The sequence below is a fragment of the Saccopteryx leptura genome, chromosome 2 (genome assembly GCF_036850995.1).
Source record: "Saccopteryx leptura isolate mSacLep1 chromosome 2, mSacLep1_pri_phased_curated, whole genome shotgun sequence".
Taxonomy (NCBI): Eukaryota; Metazoa; Chordata; class Mammalia; order Chiroptera; family Emballonuridae; genus Saccopteryx; species Saccopteryx leptura.
In genome coordinates, this window is record NC_089504.1 from 165,253,435 (window position 1) to 165,273,752 (window position 20,318).

The 20,318-nt window shown below is 37.5% G+C and overlaps 1 protein-coding gene across 9 annotated transcripts in view; it reads right to left on the reverse strand.

Moving 5' to 3' along the window:
• The window catches only part of WASF3 (WASP family member 3), a 193,169-nt gene that overhangs the window by 138,844 nt on the left and 34,007 nt on the right, over positions 1-20,318 (reverse strand). For 2 of the 9 annotated variants that reach the window (XM_066369231.1, XM_066369230.1), the window contains one exon: positions 14,536-14,643. The exons of 6 other annotated variants lie outside the window; for them this stretch is intronic. The gene's annotated coding sequence lies outside the window, so the exon portion shown is untranslated. Of the gene's footprint in view, positions 1-13,394; positions 13,452-14,535; positions 14,644-20,318 lie in introns of those variants that run through there. One more of the 9 variants, XM_066369233.1, reaches the window with a different exon arrangement.

The following is a 20,318-nucleotide window of genomic DNA, read 5'->3' on the forward strand; positions in this document are numbered from 1 at the left end:
TTGAGGATTCTTACAAGTTTTATCTAGAGACAAAAAGTAAAAAAACAAACAAACCTACAAGTACACATTCTTTTAAAGCACCTGAAAACGTGTGTAAAATAGTAAAACACAAATCTAATATTTTATTACAGGACCAATTAATGGCAGAATCAGGTCTGAAACCAAGTCTTGAGACTTAGTACAGAGATGGGACTCTAAGAACCCAGACCATAGTTCATTATACAGGAAAGTTTTTTTAAGTATCCCTAACAATTCTCTTAGGAACAAGACAAGCTGATTTTAATGTTCTTATGAAAAACGAAGCACAGACAAGACATTCTTAAAAAGGAGACTACAGAGCATCCTTATCAGATACATGTGGATCCTGAGAAAGAAGATACCTACCAAGAAGTTCTCCTGGTGGCTCACTGGGCTCGAATCTTCTTTCTCTTTTCCCACTTGAATTTCATTATCCTTAAGTTTTATACTTTTTATTCTTATTTTTTCATTCATTCATTCATTCACTCATTTATTTATTTTTGTATTTTTCTGAAGTGAGAAGTAGCAGAGAGACAGACTCTCACATGTGCCCGACCTAGATCCACCAGCATGCCCACTAAGGGGAGATGCTCCCCCCATCTGGGACGTGGCTCTGTTGCAACCGGGGCTATTCTAGCACCTGAGACAAAGGCCATGGAGCCATCTTCAGCACCCAGTCCAACTTTGCTCCAATGGAGCCTTGACTGTGAGAGGAAAAGAGAGAGATAAAGGAGAGGAAGAAGAGTGGAGAAGTGCTTCTCCTGTGTGCCCTGGCTGGGAATCAAACCCGGGACTTCCACACGCCGGGCCGATGCTCTACAACTGAGCCAAATGGCAAGGGCCTGTTTTATTTTTAATATTTTTTCTTCCATTTTCTTCTTTTTCTTTTTATCAATGAATTTCATTTTTCTTCAAATATTTATATTTTCTACTTTTTTTCTGATGGTGTTTATTTTTTATTTTATGTTTTTCCTTGTTACTTTTCTTGGTTCTACTCTGTTTTCTGTAGTTCCTTTTTCCAAATTATTTTTAGAACTTTTATTTTTTTATTGTATTTTTTCAAATTTTATTCTTCAGTTTTTAGTTCTTAACAATACCACTCTGAAATGCTATAAGGAAGAAAAAAATCAAATACCATTACACAAGACAAAGACGTAGTTCAGATAGATAATCTGAAAATCCCAAAAAAAAATCTTAATTACATGGAAACCTTGGAGTTAAATGACAGAGAATTCAAAATTGAAGTACTAAAAACACTCAATGAGATGCAATAAAACACTGAAAGGCAATTTAATGAGCTCAAAAAACAAATTAATTAACAAAAGAATACTTTACCAAAGAAATGGAAACTTTACAAAAGAACCAGAGATGAACAACATGAACTGAAAAATGAGGTAGCAAGTTTAGCTAACAGAACAGGCCAGATAGAGGAAAGAATTAGCAACATCGAAGACAGGCAATTAGAGATACTACAGAGAAAAGAGAGAAACTCACAAAAAAAAGGGGGGCTCTACTAGAATTGTCTGAATCCATCAGAAAGAACTATATAAGAATAATGGGTATATCAGAAGAAGAGAGAAAAAGGGAATGGAGAGCCTACTGAAACAAACAATTGATGAGAACTTCCCAAGCCTATGAAGAATTAGGGTCTCGAATCCAAGAAGCAAACAGAATGCCAAATTACCTCAACCCTACCAGATCTACTCCAAGGCACATCGTAATGAAATTGTCACAAGTTTATGACAAAGAAAGAATCCTCAAGGCAGCTAGGGAAAAGAATATAACATATATAGGAAGGCCCATCAAGTTATCATCAGACTTCTCAGCAGAAACTCTATGAGCCAGAAGAGAGTGGACCCAAACATTTAAAGTACTGAAAGAGAGGAATTACCAGCCAAGAATACTATATCCATTAAATATGAAGGAGAAATAAAAACTTTCACAGACATAGAGAACCTGGGGGAATTTATGACCAGAAAACCCCCACTGTAGGAAATACTAAAGGGGGTTTATTAGACCAGATACAAAAAACAAAACTACACAGAAAAGCTCCAACAAGGTCACAATAAAAACAAGGATAATCTGCAACAACAACATAAAAGGGGAGAGGATAAAGATCTGTAGTAGCAAAGGAGGGTGGAGTGCAGAAGCAGTCAGAAGATAATGGACTCTTATAAATATGACAATTTCTCTCTTAACCCTTTGAGTAGTGAGTTTTTTTCATGCTTGCTGACCCCTGGGAGTGAGTTTTTTTTCAAAAAATGAAATTAGTTCCAGTTACAGTTTTATTAACTTTAAATCATGTTTGTTTGATAAGCAATTTATGGAAACAAGAACAATATGCATTTGCCTTTTTTAAATCTTGCTTTACACATTTTTAAAATAAATTGTACTCTGGATGGTCAGAAAGTACAAGGACGTACATGAATGTTTGTACTACTCAAAGGGTTAATAACCTAATGCCATTACTGAAACACGTAGCTTAAAAAAAGAAATGGGGGAAAAAGTATGCAGTACCACCACATAAACACAACTGACATAAAAACAAAAGAACCAAATGAGATACAGAGATATTAGAAAGCAATACATAAAATAGGTATAGGAAATCCTCAAATATCAATAATTACCCTAAATGTAATAGATTAAACTCACCAGTAAAGAGGCAGAGAGTAGCAGACTGGATCAAAAAACAAAACCCAACTGTATGCTACCTTCAAGAGATACATCCAAGCTACAGAACAAAAACAGACTCAAAATAAAAGGCTGGAAAATGATTCTCCACGCAAATAATATCCAAAGAAAAGCAGGGTAGCCATACTCATCTGACAATGCTGACTTCAAGACAACAAAGGTATCCAGAGACAAAGATGGTCATTTCATAATATTAAACGGGACACTGTATCAAGAAGACCTAACACTACTTAATATATCACCAAACCAAGTAGCACCAAAATATATGACATCTACTACTAATTGATCTAAAAATAGAAGCATACAAAAACACAATCATACTTGGAGATCTCAACATACCATGGATGGCTCTAGATCAATCATCCAAAAAGAAAATCAATATAGAAATATTGGCCTTAAATGACACACTATACCAGTGGTCAGCAAACTCATTAGTCAACAGAGCCAAATATCAACACTACAAAAATTGAAATTTCTTTTGAGAGAAAATATTTTTAAACTTAAACTATATAGTTAGGTACATTCCTTATTGAGGTAGCACCCACACGTGGTATTTTGTGGAAGAGCCACACTCAAGGGGCCAAAGAGCCGCATGTGGCTCGTGAGCTGCAGTTTGCCGACCACTGCACTAGACCAAATAGACATAATAGACATTTACAGGATATTTCATCCCAGAACTTCAGAGTATACATTTTTCTCCAGTGTACATGAAACATTCTGAAGAACAGACCATATATTATGCCACAAAACTAACATCAACAAACTCAGAAAGACTGAGATTATATCAAGCATATTCTCTGACCATTGGCTCTGAAATAAAAATTCTACTGCAAAAAGTAAAGAAACCCACAAAAATGTGGAAATTAAACAACAAACTTCTAAAAAAGATGGGGTCAATAAAGAAATAAAAGCAGACATAAGATAAAAACAGAAAAATAATATGACAACATCACACATCAAAATTTCTGGGATGCAGCAAAAGCAGTAATAAGAGATAAGTTTGTATCAGTACAGGCTTATATCAAGAAACAGGAAAGACCCCAAGTAAACAACTCAACATCACATCTTAACTAGAAAAAGAAGAACAAAGGCAACCCAAAATCAGCAGAAGAGAATAGTAAAAATTAGAGCAGAAATAAATAAAATAGAGAACAGTAAGACTATAAAAAATTAATACAACAAAGAGCTGGTTCTTTGAAAAAAATCTGTAAAATTGACAAACCCCTGGCTAGACTCACTAAAAAAAAAGAGAGAAAGAGAGAGAAAGGACTCAGAAACAAAATCCAAAATGAAAGAGATCACCATAGGTATCATAGATACACAAAGGATTACTGTAGAATACTGTGAAAAACTATATGCTACCAAATTCAACAATCTAGAATAAATGGATAAATTCCTAGAACTATATAATCATTGTAGACTGAGTCACAAAGAAGTAGAAAACTTACACAGACCCATAAGCAGGGAGGAAATAGAAACAACTATCAAAAACCTCCCTCCTCCAAAACAAAAGTCCAGGACCAGACAGCTACACTAGTGAATTCTACCAAACATTCATTAAAGAGTTGGTTCCTATTCTTCCCAAAGTCTTCCAAAAAAATTGAAGCAGCAATACTTCCTAACACATTTCACGAGGCCAACATAACCCTCATGCTAAAACTTGGCAAGGACAATATAAAAAAAAGAAAACTACAAACCAATATCTCTAATGAATACAGATGCAAAATTCCTAAACAAAACACAAGCAATAACACATTAAAAATATAATAACATCATGATTAAGTGGGATTCATTCTAGGAGCACAGGATGGTTCAACATATGTAAATTGGTCAACGTAATACACCACATCATCAAAACAAAGAACAAAAATCATATAATCCTATCAATAGATGCAGACAAGGCATTCGATAAAAATACAACATTCCTGCCTGACCAGGCAGAGGCGCAGTGGATAGAGCATCAGACTGGGATGCGGAGGACCAACATTGGAAACTCCAAGGTCACTGGCTTCAGTGCGGGCTCATCTGGCTTGGGTATGGGATCATAGACATGACCCCATGGTCACTGGCTTGAGCCCAAGGTCGCTGGCTTGAGCAAGGGATCACTCACTCTACTGTAGCCCCGGTAAAGGCACATATGAGAAAGTAATCAGTGAACAACTAATGAGACTAGGAGCAGCAATGAAAAAGTGATGCTTCTCATCTCTCTCCCTTCCTGCCTAACTGTCCCTCTCTGTCTCTGTCACACACACACACACACAAAAATACAACATTCCTTTATGTATAAAATACTCTGTTTCTCTATCTCTGTCACACACACACACAAAAAAACAACATTCCTTTATGTTTAAAATAGCTCAACATAATAAAGGCCATATAGGACAAACATCAGCTAATATCATACTAAATGGTGAAAAACTGAAAGCTTTTTTTCTAAAATCAGGAACAAGACAAGGCTGCCCACTCTCTCCATTCCTATTCAACATAGTGCTGGAAGTTTTAGCCAGAGCAATCAGACAAGAGAATGAAACAAAAGGCATTCATATAGGAAAAGAAGAAGTAAACGTTTCACTTGCAGATGACGTAATCCTGTATATAGAAAGACTATTAGAAACAGTAAATCAATACAGTAAGGTCACAGGATACAAAATAAATATACAGAAGTCTATTGCTTTCTTATACACCAAACAATGAAACTTTGGAAAATGAACTAAAAAAAATAATCCCTATTATAGTTGCAACAAAAAAATAAAGTACCTAGAATTAAACTTAACAAAGAATATAAAGAATCTATATACTGAAAACTACAAAGCATTATTAAAAGAAATTGAGGCTCTGGTCGGTTGGCTCAGCGGTAGAGCGTCGGCCTGGTGTGCGGGGGACCCAGGTTCGATTCCTGGCCAGGGCACACAGGAGAAGCGCCCATTTGCTTCTCCACCCCCCCCCCCTCCTTCCTCTCTGTCTCTCTCTTCCCCTCCCGCAGCCAAGGCTCCATTGGAGCAAAGATGGCCCGGGCGCTGGGAATGGCTCCTTGGCCTCTGCCCCGGGCGCTAGAGTGGCTCTAGTCGCGGCAGAGCGACGCCCCAGAGGGGCAGAGCATCGCCCCCTGGTGGGCAGAGCGTCGCCCCTGGTGGGAGTGCTGGGTGGATCCCAGTCGGGCTCATGTGGGAGTCTGTCTGACTGTCTCTCCCCGTTTCCAGCTTCAGAAAAATACAAAAAAAAAAAAAAAAAGAATTGAACTACCATATGACTCAGCAATCCCTCCACTGGGTATATACCCAAAAAACTCAAAAACACTGGTATGTCAAGACAGATGCACTCCCATGTTCATCACAGCATTGTTCACAGTGGCCAAGACATGGATATAACCCAAGTATCTTTCAATAGAGGATTGGATAAAAAATGATATGGTATATATATACTATGAAATACTACTCAGCCATAAGAAATGATGACATAGTATTATTTATGACAACATGGATGGACCTTGAGAACACTATACTGCTTGAAATAAGTAAATCAGAAAAAGCTAAAAACAGTATGATTTCACATATAAGTGGGATAGAAAACTGAGACTCAGGGACATAGTTAAGAGTGCAATGGTTACCAGGGTGAGGGGGGTATGGGGGAAAGGTAAGGAGTTGGAGGGAGGGTATAAAGAGGGACAAATATTGTATAAGGTGACAGAAAATGATTTGACTTGAGGTGTTGGGTATACAACCTAACTGACTATTCAAATGTTGTGGAGATATTTACCTGAAATTTATGTACTCTTATTGATCAATGTCACCTTGTTAAATTTAATTTCCTAAATTAAAAAAAAAGGTAAAAAAAAATAGAAGTCAAACATTAAATTACTTGAAAAAAATATTACTTTAATTCATAAAATTCTATAAAAAAAAGTCAAGATTATACATGAAATGAAGTCCCTTCAGAGTACTGTCTTCTAACCCAGGTCCTATTCCATCCAAAGCACTGCACTCTTTCTGTATTCCATACAAACCCAAATTGCTCAGAAGAAAGTTTTAAAACAGTACAAAAATCAAATCTAATAGATTTCAATTAAAACTCTTCTTTTTTGCCTAGGTCTACAAAGTGAAATTCTACAGCACCATCCTCAGCTATTACCTCCACTCATATTAGAAACCATCAGCCATAAGATAAGGCCAGGTCTTTCATTATGCATTTGGGGCCACAGTTTAGTATATGTGCTGCCAACGCAAGCCCCAGGCCATAGTTTAATTTTAATAAAGCATACATATAGTAAAGCAATAAGAGGACAACAATTTTTCAAAATAAGCTTGCTCTGAGATGTATGGTCTGGCTGTCAACATGCAGGTTCAGCAGTGAATGCTTAGCAGATGTCTATCATCAACAGAGATCACTCAGAGGTACCTCAGACTCTAAAATGAACAACCAGTCTTCTGCTTTCCAGAAGCTTAAAACCTAACTTATTAGTCAAACAAACCATAAAGATATCTGCTTATCAACAACAGGAACCTATGTTATGCTTCAATCTTCAAATCTCCCATATGACTAACCAAGTAAAGCAATACTAAGGTTATCTAACATATTACCATGTGATTTAAAAACAAGAACAAAAACAAGTTTATATGTCTACCTAAGTGACTCAGCCTAAAACAGCATGGCATATGAGCTGCATGAGGTGCTCCACCCTCAGGACAAAATCCACAGCGGCTCTTTAAATTTAGACCATCAGTTCAGTATCATATTGATCCCAAAACCATGAAATTTTTATTCCCATGGATTTTGTTCCCTTTACCCACATCAGGTATTTCTCTAACTTCTTATCAACTTATTCCTTCTTTTGGACATAGAAATATTATTTATACCTATTGGCTCACTTTAAACAATTTCTTAAAAAGTTTTTCTTTTTTTGTTTTCTACACTATATTTTAACTTGTATTCCATTTTATTAGAAGTTTAGTGAATTCACTCACTTTTTACAGTGCACATTTAAATTTGAAAGAGGATTGATGAGTACTAGCTAAACATTGTAGCACACTGCCAGTATTTCGACAAGTACAATGCTTTTTCATGAAACTTATTGAGGTGGCATTGGTTAATAAAATTATATAGGTTTCAAGTATACAATTCTACAATACAGTATCTATATATTGCATTCTGCACTATTGACTGGGAAAATCCCATTTATTATGTATTTTATGATGAAAGCTCAGAGTCAGAGGAGGAAATCCACCACCCCACTACTCTCTTTGCCCAGAGGATGAAATGCTAATATTCCTCCACTCCCTTGGCCATCCAGCATGGCCTATCAGAACTACTGAAGGAGTAAAAACCATTTTCTTTTTTTTATTTACAAAACCTTGAAACAGTTACGACTTTCTGTAAGGTCAGCCTACAGGGCCATGCTGACTTTGCAAAGGATTCTGAAACCTCCTGTCCTATAGGTACTTTGAATACACAAATTCTAGCAACTAAAATTCCTGAATCTCACATTTTTCTTAGCTGCCTGTGAAAGTTCCCTTGATGACAACATAAAACTGAAGACTATTTCACAAGTTTCTTATTTTAAGAAAATGACTGAACTCAAGACAAACCACCCTTTTACTGGTAATTACAAATAAATCGGTAAAATTATAACTCCAGCAATTTATCCTTAATAAATTTCTGTAACAAATAATTCCACTGGTTGACAACCAGAACTCTCAATATACTGCAGTGAATGTATCAAATACAGATATGATTAAGAGATCATATAGTCTTACTTCCAGATCCTATGGCTACTGTTTCATAAAAATTATGTTCACTGCTTAGTACTAGAAGTTCAAGTCCCACTTTTACTCTAAAAATAAACACTCTAGAGAGGTACTCTCAGCAAACATTTCCCAGGAATTAATAAGAAGACACACTCCTTTGCCACAGTCAGGACTTTCATAATAAAGTTCTTGAAGATCCTGAGATGTTTTATTTGTGTACCAGCAGAAAACAGCTGGAAATTAAGAAAAAAAAAACAGTAGGATGGGGTTCCACATTCTGTTAATGTACTGATCTCTTACAACTAAGTGACTGATCTCTGATAGAAAAAGAAGCACGTACAGAAAGTGCCTTTATTATAAAGCTTGCTGGACTCCATAATCCAGCAAAACAAGTGTGTCCTTTTCTGCTGGGGGTGGAGGGAGTAGGAGAGCACCAAGGGTACCACTCAAACAGGGTTTAAGTATACAGTAGACAAAAATGAAGTAACTTACAGGAGGTCACTGATGCAATGAGTTGAGCCCAAATATATTTCACTGAATTGAGTTTTCAGGATCTTTAGGGAAGATCTTCCTCTGGTGAGCCTTCTGGCTTCTGCACTCCCAAGCTTTCCGACCTACTTAGGTGGCAACCACAGCCCTGACTCCTATTACTATCTGCTATGGCTATCTGAGGAGACTGAGATGGGTCTTTACACAGCCGCACCACACGAGCCGTAGAACAATAAAGCTAGAGTGGCCCAGGCTGTAAGAAAGGATGCTTTATAAATGGAATACAGGAGGGTAACTTCAAGAAAATCCAAACCCCATAGTACAGTGTGTTCAGGGCCACTTTTCTGGGAAATTGCTCAAAGAAACAACAAAAACAAGAAATATAATCAAACCCACAATTTAAAATATAATTTTCAATGAATAATGAATGTCTAATGAAAAGACCACCTAGCAGAAAAAGAACTCCAGCTTGGGTTTAAGGATCGCTGGGGGTCTGGCTTCACTCTGACTTCTGCCTATTCTGTGAACTGTTCTGCATCTCTAAGTTCTCCAGTTTGGGGACCAGAGTGAATAACAAGGCCTGCTTTGGAGAAAGAGCCCTACACTACAATGAGAAACTCTGGAAACCGCTTTATGCATCCACTGGCTGTGTGAGAACCTTACTGTGTCCCACCATCAAGAATAATAATTCCACTATTTCTGATCTTTGCTTCCTCACTGCATTGGAACTTGACCCCATGCAAACCAGGATCATTTGAACAATAAGTTACTATACAGGCCTGCTGCAAGCATCAAATGTGATGATGTAATTAAGACATTTAACACCAAAAATCATTATACAAACATGCACTCATATGAAAACTGATACATATTATCTGTACTTTACCTTAGTTGTTATTCTCTTTCACTAAGACTCTGGGCTTCAAATTTCTAACTTAGCATTAATTTCTTTCAGTCCCTTTTTTTTTTTTTGTGACAGAGTCAGAGAGAGACAGAGAGAGGAACAGACAGACTAAAAGAGAGAGAGAGATGAGAAGCATCAATTGCGGCACCTTAGTTTCTCAGTGATTGCTTTCTCATATGTGCCTTGACCAAGGGGCTACAGCTGACTGAGTGACCCCTAGCTCAAGCCAGCAACCTTAGGTTCAAGATGGTGAGCCTTGCTCAAACCAGATGAGCCAGCACTCAAACTGGCGACCTCGGGGTTTTGAACCTGGGTCCTCCGCGTCCCAGTCTGATGCTCTATCCACTGCGCCACTGCCTGGTCAGGCTCAGTCCCATTTTTAACATTCATAGAGGTGCCTGTAATCATGTTTCTTATTAATTAATAATGTCCTCAAGGTATCTACCTTATTAGAAGATATGTTGATAGTTTAAAAAGAGAACTAGGTTGTTTCTGTCCCTCTCTTTTGAAGGAATGGTCTCAAAATACACAAACACACACACACACACACACCCCTCTGAAACTTTCTTAGGGATTTTCTGGCTATTGTTGCTATTTATTCTGTCAATTACTGGGCAATTTTTTATTGTCAGTACAGTGTTCAACCCTTTACTTCTTATTTAAGTGGTCTCCTTTACTCCTTACAACTCTGGGGGGCAGACATGGTATTCTTAGATGAGGAAATCAAGGCTCACAGAAGTTAAGAAATGCCTTCCTAACCACACAGCTAATAAATGGCAAAGCCAAGATCTGAACACAAATCAGCCCAGCCCCAAAATCTCTGCTCTTGACAGGGTTGCAATTATGTCTTGGTGGGTCCTGGGAAAATCAATCATCTGGCCCTGAACCTAAAACCTACATGGGAGCAGGTCCAGTCAGCACCATCCGCACATACTACATAGATGTACATCCCACTGTGTCCCAAAAAGATAGCACTTTATTGGAAGTAGGCGAAAAAAGAATAGAAACATTAAATGAGCTAGAAATGACACACACACACACAAAAAGTCATCCCTAAAGGGGTCCCCAAACTTTTTACACAGGGGGCCAGTTCACTGTCCCTCAGACCCTTGGAGGGCCGCCACATACAGTGCTCCTCTCACTGACCACCAATGAAAGAGGTGTCCCTTCTGGAAGTGCGGCAGGGGCTGGATAAATGGCCTCAGGGGGCCAAATGCGGCCCGCGGGCCGTAGTTTGGGGACGCCTGCGGCTTAGAGCACTGGAATCATCTGCTTCAAGTGTTTACAAATTTTGTCCAGGAACTTGTAAAGTGGAATCTGAGATATTACAGAATTCAGTGTCTGCAAGCCACAAATCTACCAACTACTCAAAGAAAGTGCCTTCATATATTTAAGTCCATACCTGCTAACATTATTTCAAAGCAAAAGCTGAACAATCACCGCAACATATTCCTCTTTCTTCAATACAGTGACCCCCTTTGTCCACGGTTTCACTCTCCATGGTTTCAGTTACCTGTGGTCAACTATGGTCTGAAAATATACTGCTCACAAAAATTAGCGGATATTTCAAAATGCATTTTCAAGATCAGGGAACATGCAGATACTCCTATACTTTCAGCCTTTTGTATAGAGCACTTTCTCAATGAAATAAAAGTTGGTTTTGCATCTCATTTGCATAATCAAAAAACTTTCTTTGACTTGTCATTTGCTTTTCTGATGTTCTTGTTTAATAAAAAAAATCAAATGTTTTTTTATCACTTCAAATTCATTTTGAAATATCCCCTAATTTTTGTGAGCAGTGTATTAAAACAGAAAATTCCAGGAACAATTCATATGCTTGAAATTGCAATCTGTTTTAAATAGCATGATAAAATCTCAGGCCATCATGCTCCCTTTGTCCTGTGCCTCCACACTGTACATGCTCCCTGCCCATCTCAGATGTCACATCAACTGTCATGGTATTACAGAACTTATATTTAAGTAACTTTTATCTTACTTAATAATGGCCCCAAAACATAAGAGTAATGATGCTAGCAATTCAAACATGCAAAAGAGAAGCCATAAAGTGCTTCCTTTGAGTGGAAAGCTGAGTACAATAAGATATTTTGAAAGAGACCACATTCGATAATTTTATTACAGGCAGTTCCCAAGATAGGTTCTATAGGTTTGTTAAGTTGAATTTGTATGTAAGTTGGAACAGGTACCTTTATCTATTAAATGCAACTTCGACAGATGTTTATGTTAATATAGTATTCATCTTTACCTTTCTGTGCATATAAATACTTAAACATTTTTCAAATACAACCTTAGACAATCTTGGGTGGTGCAGAAGATGATGGACTTGTTGGAAAGGGTGGGATGGTGTTAGAGTCAGGGTTTGATTCTGAAGCTGGACTCAGTTTCGTGAAGTAGGCATCAAGGGAGGTTTGTACAGAGCTTTCTTTCTCTCATCAGAAATGGCCCTGTAGCATCTCAGGCCTTTGGTAACTGTATGATAGATTTGGGTGAACCTCTCTGTATCAGGATCTTGCTCCTCTAACTTTTCCATTCCTGCTTCAATGAGACAAAAGGATCAGCTAACTCTTTGCAGAAAACTTTTTTGGTTCTGGAGTTTCTAGGTCCCTGTTTTCTTCCCTAAATGCTATCATCTGCTGATCTAGCTCTTCAATGGTTAGTTCTTTGCCATGGGAGTCGAGTAACTCTGTTATCATTTTCACTGATGTCCAACTGCAGTTGCTTACCAAGAGCCCTTACAGTTCACCAGTATGAGTTGTATGTAAGTTGGATGTTTGTAACTCGGGGACTTATTGTACAGTACATGGCCATAATTGCTCTACTTCATTAGTTATTGTTGTTAGTATCTTACTTTATCTAAGTTATAACATAGGTCTGACTGTATAGGCAAGAACATAGCATATATAGGACTTGGTACTCTATGTGGTACCAGGCATCCACTTGGGGATCTTGGAAAGTATCTCTCATAGTTAAGGGGGAGGGGGACTACATGTATCCCAAATGGCCCCTTCTGCTGATAGCAAATGACTCTCAAGGAAAGACTCTCTAGTAGATGCTTATTAAAAGCAAAAGTGAATGTTCTTATTTGTCTTCCACTGAAAACAAATTAACTTGAGACACCCCCCCCCCCTTACCAAGAGAGGCAGTGATTTTGTAACTTTTTTTCAAACAGAACTTTTTTCAAAAAATAAATTTGTCATAAAACTCCAGCAGCTAGAAGGGAGTGGCTCTGGTTGGAATAAGAGTAGAAAGCTTCCAATTGATTTCTCTATCCTGATTCGTCTGAAACTTGACAAGTCACTGGTGACTATTCCATGTCCTTTTCTGATATTTGCAGCTAAACCATCTCCTATTACAGTGATGGGCAATCTTTTGAGCTTGATGTGTCAAAATTCGCCAAAAAACTGAGCATAACTTGGGTGGTGTGTCAATTTGAGAAAAAAACCATAATTTCGCGATATTTATAGTTCAAATAACAAAAATGTATAATTGTAATATATAACTGTATTTAATAAACCAAAAACTATTTAACTTACCTGCTTAGTGACTTCTTTGTTCATCTGTCAGTCCGTTTCTTTTGTTAGTCTTGACATTATTTAACTTGTGTGGGGTGCCGTGAACTAAGATAAGTGAGAGGGAGGGCGAATTCTTTAACTAACCTGCCTATTAGTGACTTTTTTGTTGCTGAATTGCATTGGCTAAATATCTTCAATTGAAGGTTGGTATTTTGTACACTTCAAGCCCAAGTAAGCGCTACTAACTTCATCTGTCAATCTGTTTCTTTGGTTGGTTTTGATATTATTTAATGCTGAGAATAAGGTCTCACAAAAGTACATAGAGGAAAAAATTGTGAGTAAAGCCATTGCTATATTTTTCAGGGTGCTAAAAGTGTCTGGTAATCGGTTCCAGGCACTCCAAATTTCCTGTTCATACTGGCACTCCTCTTGATTCTCCAAGTGGCACCTTTCCAGATTCTCAAGCTTTGACCTCAAGTCAACAAACACCTGAGCCCAGATGCTGTCTTGAAATTCTGCAAGTTGCATCTTATGTAAATTAAGATGGCTGCCGTTATTTCTAATGGCAGGAAACGGCACCCATAGCACAGGCCCTCGCCTCTCCCAGCCTCCCCCTCACTTATCTCAGTAATGATGGTCAATTAGAAATCCACGACACCCAGAACAGATTGGATGATGGTTGCTGTGGTTATGTGTTGCTGGTAACGGCGATCACAGGGCCCCCAGAGATGCGTCCCTGCGGTATTCTGCTGCTCCCTGCTCCACAGGCCGGAAGTGAAGTCAAAGATCCCCTAACAGCCTAACCAGAAGTACCAGAACTAGACGCTCTGTGCCGGAGTTCTGTTGTTTTGGCCTACAGACCTCCGGCACAGAGTGTCTACACTACAGCAAATGTTTTATCCTCGGCTCCTACACCTGGCCATGCAGGAGCTAAGAATGAAACGTCCTTCTCGGCATGCGGCTCCATACTTCTCTGATATGTGGCCACATGCAGCCGCAAGTGTCATCGAAAATGGCTACACGTGTCAGTAGGTTCACCATTATGGTCCTATTGCTTCCTTCCACAACAGGAATTTGTTTTCCTTCCAAAAGTAGAAATCATCAGCAAAAGTTAGACTAACAAGTCTATTAAATACATACATACATCAATACAAATACATACATGCATATACAAGAAATCTCATTGAAAATAGCAGCAGTAGTTAGCTCAGTGGGTTAGAGCATCATCCCAAAATGACAAGGTTCCAGATTTAATCTCCAGTCAGGGCACCTACGGGGAAGCAATCATAAATACATGACTGAGTGGAATAACAAATAAATGTTTCTTGCTTGCTCTTTCTCTCTCTCCCTCCCCCTTTCTCTGTCTCTCTAAAATCAATCAAAGAAAAAAAAAAGACAGCATTAAAATATAACCTTAGGAGATACAGCATTTATCGTTTTTGTTTCTGGGGAGAGAAAAGGAAACAGATCAAAACGCCATGGTCAACTCAAACCCTCTGGGTTCCTACTTACTCAACTTTTAAAAATGTGGTTTAACTAGTTAACTGTTCGTAGCCCTCTTAGTTCAGAAACTCTGGGAACTTAAATTTAAATGAAATTTGCTAAATTTGATTATTTATTTTAGTACTTTAATGAGAAGACTACGATAAATCAAAATTTCAGTTTAGGAACAGAAATTACATTCCACCCACTCAGATAAGGGTTAAGGGTTCATTTCATCAACAACCAATGCCTGCCACGGGAGGGATGGGAAGGAGGGGCAGGAAAAAAGAACAGGGGAGGGGAGGGAGGAGGAAATTCAAATTTTACCAAAATAATTTAAGGCTGACACCTTAAATTATTGAGGGGAGTCAATAAGCACCAATATATAATATATTATTATATAATATATATATATATAATATATAATAAAATCCAACACTTTGGACATTTGATATTTGAATACCAACTAGACATACAAAATAATATGAATCTAATGCTTGGCTGGTTTTATACAAAGCCCATTGAAAGTGTCACACTATTCATTAAGATTCTTTCAGACATTCCTGATAGAAATGGAAACCGACATATATCTTTAAGCTACATTATGCTACAGCACTTCTAGGGCCGGGGAGGGAACCATGAAAGCCAACTTTTGGACACATTCATATTAATAAGACATTATACTAATAGTCTTCTAAAAGGAAAAGTTTAAGAGGTTATTTTTAAATTAAATCATGTATTAGAAAAGCAAAGTACACAGTAAGAAATTACTGAAAAAGCAGGCTTCTCCAATTTTCAACATCTAAGGTTTCAGAAGTGCATACATTCTAGAAATCCTGTTTTTCAGCATGATTCAGTTTCATTTTTTTATGGACTCATTCATTCATTTCCTTTGCCAATTCACTTGTTCTGATGCCCATACATAACCAGTGTCCACACTGACCATTAAGAATGTTGTATCCAGGTGGAGAAGGGTCATCACAGGGGCACACATCAATCATATCTATAGGGGTTGGGGGCCTGAGGGATCTAAAGAAAATCATATGTTTCTTTCCTTCCTACCCCCACCCCCCCAGAAATTCACAGAGACAAAATAATAATGGTAAAATAGGCAAGCTGACAATGTATGTAAGATTGTTATATCTGCAAAAAACCTCAAAATATAAATGTCTCCTCGGTAAGGGAGAACTATTATTTTCAACCTTATTTCTTATCCTTAGCACTTCAATTTAACATTTGTCTAAAACCAGACTATTCACTTATATACTCCATGGAATGTTAAAATAATTGAATTTTATTTGTCCATCATACAAAATTAAAATTACTCAATAAATCATAAGCAAAAAACTATCACCACCATCCTTCTCTTTCTCTTGGATACTTTTTCTTTTGTATTTTAATCTAGTTACTCTCCTTTTGTTTTTATAGAGACTATATATTAGTTGAACACTCAAAAAACAGTCACAATCATCATTCTAAAATTCTATAGTCTAAAACATAATGACAGAACAGATAATAAGTTTTTAACCATTTTGAGGTTAAACTCTACCTAGAGGGTAAGATATTTATAAAACTGACATACCTTAAGACTGACCAAGAAAAAAGAGGAAGCACAAATTGGCAAAAACAGGAATGAAAGAAAAGATGTTGGTTACTACTAATCACACAAAAGTTTGCAGGAATTATAAGGAAATATTCCAAACAAATCCATGCCACCAAACTAGACAACTCAAATTAAAAGGCAAAGTCCTAGAAACATAGAAATTAATAAAATTGATTAAAACTGAGAAAAGATTAATAAACTTATAGCAAATTAAGAGACTGGATTAGTAATTAAAAATCTTCCCACAAAGAAAAGCTCAGGCCCAAATGGCTTCACAAGTGAATGTCTACAGAAAAAATACCACTACTTCAGAAATTCTTCTAGAATATAAGGGGAAACTCGTTCTTAAGAACCCAGATCGTTCTATAAAGCCAATTTTACCCTGACACCAAAACCAAGCAAAAATACCCTAAGAAAATTATACATCAGTATTCCTCCTGAAGCCTTACCAAGCAGTGGTGCAGTGGATAGAGCATTGGCCTGGGATGCAGAGGATCCAGGTTCAAAACCCTGACGTTGCTGGCTTAAACGCAGGCTCACCTGGGTTGAGCGCAGGGTTACTGACTTGAACATGGGATCATAGACATTGCCCCATGGTCGCTGGCTTGAGCCCAAGGTCCCTGACTTGAGCAAGGGGTTACTCACTCTGCTGTAGCCTCCAGGTCAAGGCACATATGAGAAAGCAATCAATGAACAACTAAGATGCCACAATGAAGAATTGATGCTCTCCATCTCTCTCCCTTCCTGCCTGTCTTTCCCTGTCTCTCTCCCTCTCTTGCTAAAAAAAAAAAATCCCTCATGAAGACAGATGCAAAAATTCTTAACAAAACAAATCTAAAAACATAAGAATTATATACCATGAACATGAACAAATGGTATTTATCTCAGGAATGTCAAGTTGGTTTAAGCTTCAAAAACCCATCAATATTAACAAAGGACAAAAGGACAAACCACATGATCATCTCAACAGATGAAAAAAAAGTATTTTACAAAATCCAACATTCATTTGTGATTAAAACTCTCAACAAACTAAGAACTGAAGGAAACTTCCTCAACCTGATAAAGGGCATCTATGAAAAGATTACCACTAACATCATACTTAATGGTGAAGGACTGAATGCTTTCCCCTTAAAATCAGGAACAAGGCAAGAATAAAAGTAAAATCATTACTTCTATTCAATATTGTAATAGAGGTTTTACCCAGTGAGGAGAGGCAAAAAAAGAGAGAGGGAAGGAGACCATGCAGATTGGAAAGGAAGTAAAACTGTCTTACTAGTCAATTTCATGACTAGCCCATGCCATTATCCTATGTGTAGAAAATCCCAAGGAGTCCACATTAAAACTACAAGAACTAAAAGACGAATTCAGTAAGTCACATGATACAAATCAGTTTAAAAAAAAAATCACATGATAAAAATCAATTTACAAAAATCAAACGAAGTGACCACAAAGAGGAAGCACGAGGGAGCTCCTTTGTGGTGATGGAAGTTCTGTAACTTCATGTAGTGGTGTCATTACATTAACCTACATATGCGGTTAAGTTGCAGAGAACAGTCAAATGAGTGAATGTAAAAACTAGTGAAATCTGAAAAAGGTTCTACAGATTGTACTAATGTCAATTTTCTGGTTTTAACAGTATATTATATTTTGCTTGACTGGTGGTGGTGCAATGGATACAGCGTCAACCTCGAACACTGATGTCCCTAAGTTCATAACCCCAAGATTGTTAGTTTGAGTGATGGCTCATTCGGCTTGAGCACAAGCTCACAAGCTTGAGCACAGGGTAGTCGGCTTGCACACAGGATCATCAACATTAACCCAAGGTCACTGGTTTGAGCAAGGGGTCACTGGCTTGGCTTGAGCCACCTGGTCAAAGCACATATGAGAAGCAATCAGTAAAAAACTAAAGTGATGCAACTACGATTTGATTCTTGTCATCTCTCTCCCTCTCTCTTTCTCCTTTCCTGTCTCTCTTAAAAAAAAAATTATATACTATATTTATGCAAAATTGGTTCTATTTGGGGAATCTGGGTGAAAAGCATAAGAATATATAAAAGTATATATGACCGCTCTGTACTACTTCTGCAACTTCCTGAGTCTCCAATTGTTTTAACACAAAAAGTTATTTTAAAAAAGAAACCATTGTTTTTCAACATTAAAGCAATAACGAAAAATGAAATTCAGAGTCCCCAGGTGATTATTTTGTACAAACTGGGGAACCAATGAGTTACAAGATTTTAAGACAGTAAGATAGAAGGTAAATAAGCATATGATATATCGCCACTTCCAACTACATATCAGTACAATTCTCAGACTTACCTATAAATTAAAAATCACCTAGAGATCACTTTAAAATTTCAAAGCCTAGCCTGACCTGTGGTGGCGCAGTGGATAAAGCATCAACCTGGAACAATGAGGTCACGGGTTCAAAAACCCAGGCTCACCCTATCAAGGAACATATAAAAAGCAACTACCATGAGTTGATGCTTCCCGCTCCTCCCCCACTACCCTTTTCTCTCTCTCTTTCCTCTCTCTAAATCAATAAATAAAATCTTGAAAAAATTTTTTTCAAGCCTGACCAGGTGGTGGCACAGTGGATAGAGTGTCAGACTGGGATGCAGAGGACCCTGGTTCGAGACCCCCGAGATCGCCAGCTTGAGCGTGGGCTCATCCGGTTTGAGCAAAAAAAAAAAAAGCCAACCAGCTTGAACCCAAGGTCCCTGGCTCCAGCAAGGGGTTACTCGGTCTGCTAAAGGCCCGCGGTCAAGGCACATATGAGAAAGCAATCAATGAACAACTAAGGTGTTGCAATGCACAATGAAAAAAAAAACAACTAATGACTGATGCTTCTCATCTCTCTCCGTTCCTGTCTGTCTGTCCCTGTCTATCCCTATCTCTGACTCACTCTCTGTCTCTGTAAAAAATAAATAAATAAATTTTTTACAAAAATTTTTTTTCAAAGCCTACACAACACCCCAAACTATTAAATCACAATTTCCAGGACTAGGACACAGGTACCAGTGTTTTAAAAACTCTCCAGGTGAAGCAATAATTCTCAAATTTTTGTTCAGGACCTCATATAATTTAATATCACAAAGAGCTATACTGTTCATGAGTTATATTTATGAATATAACCTTACTATAAATAGAGACAGAAATGTTTTAAATACTTATTAAATTATTTAAAATGACGAAATAAACTCGTGTTAACAAATATATTTTAAAGAAAAATAACTTTCTCAAAACAAAAATAATTATTGGCACTATTATATTTTTGCAAGTTTCTTTACTGTATAGCTTAAGACAACGGGATTTTCATATCTGCTTTCTGAATTCAATCTGCTGTGATTGTGTTGTTTTGGTTACAGTATATGAAGACAATATAGTCTCACACAGATACCTAGTAAGAAAAAGGAATGTCTTTTCATGTAACTGTGGCTCCGTCATGTGGCCTCTGAAAAATAACACTGTATGCTGCTCCAAGAGAAATAAGGATAAAAGGGCATATAATGTCTAGTGTAATTATGAAAATAAGTATGACTTCCCTGATCCCTGAAAACATCCTGAAGACCTGCAGGAGTCCCCACACGACACTTAAGAGAACTATGGGTATAAATTACAGAAGGAAGAAAGATTAATGAGGTCTGAAGTTGTCAAAGGCTTTACAGAGCAGTAGGACTTCTGCAGAAGGCTGGACAAGTACAGAATTGGTAGGAAGAGAGGGTCTGAAAAAGACTGCCCAGAAACCAAGTTGATTTTCACTGAGAAAATTAACATTTAAAAATGAATCACAGAGAAATGGCACCATGAAGAGCGCAACTGACAAATCTCCACAAAATTTCAACAAGTTCATCAACCAG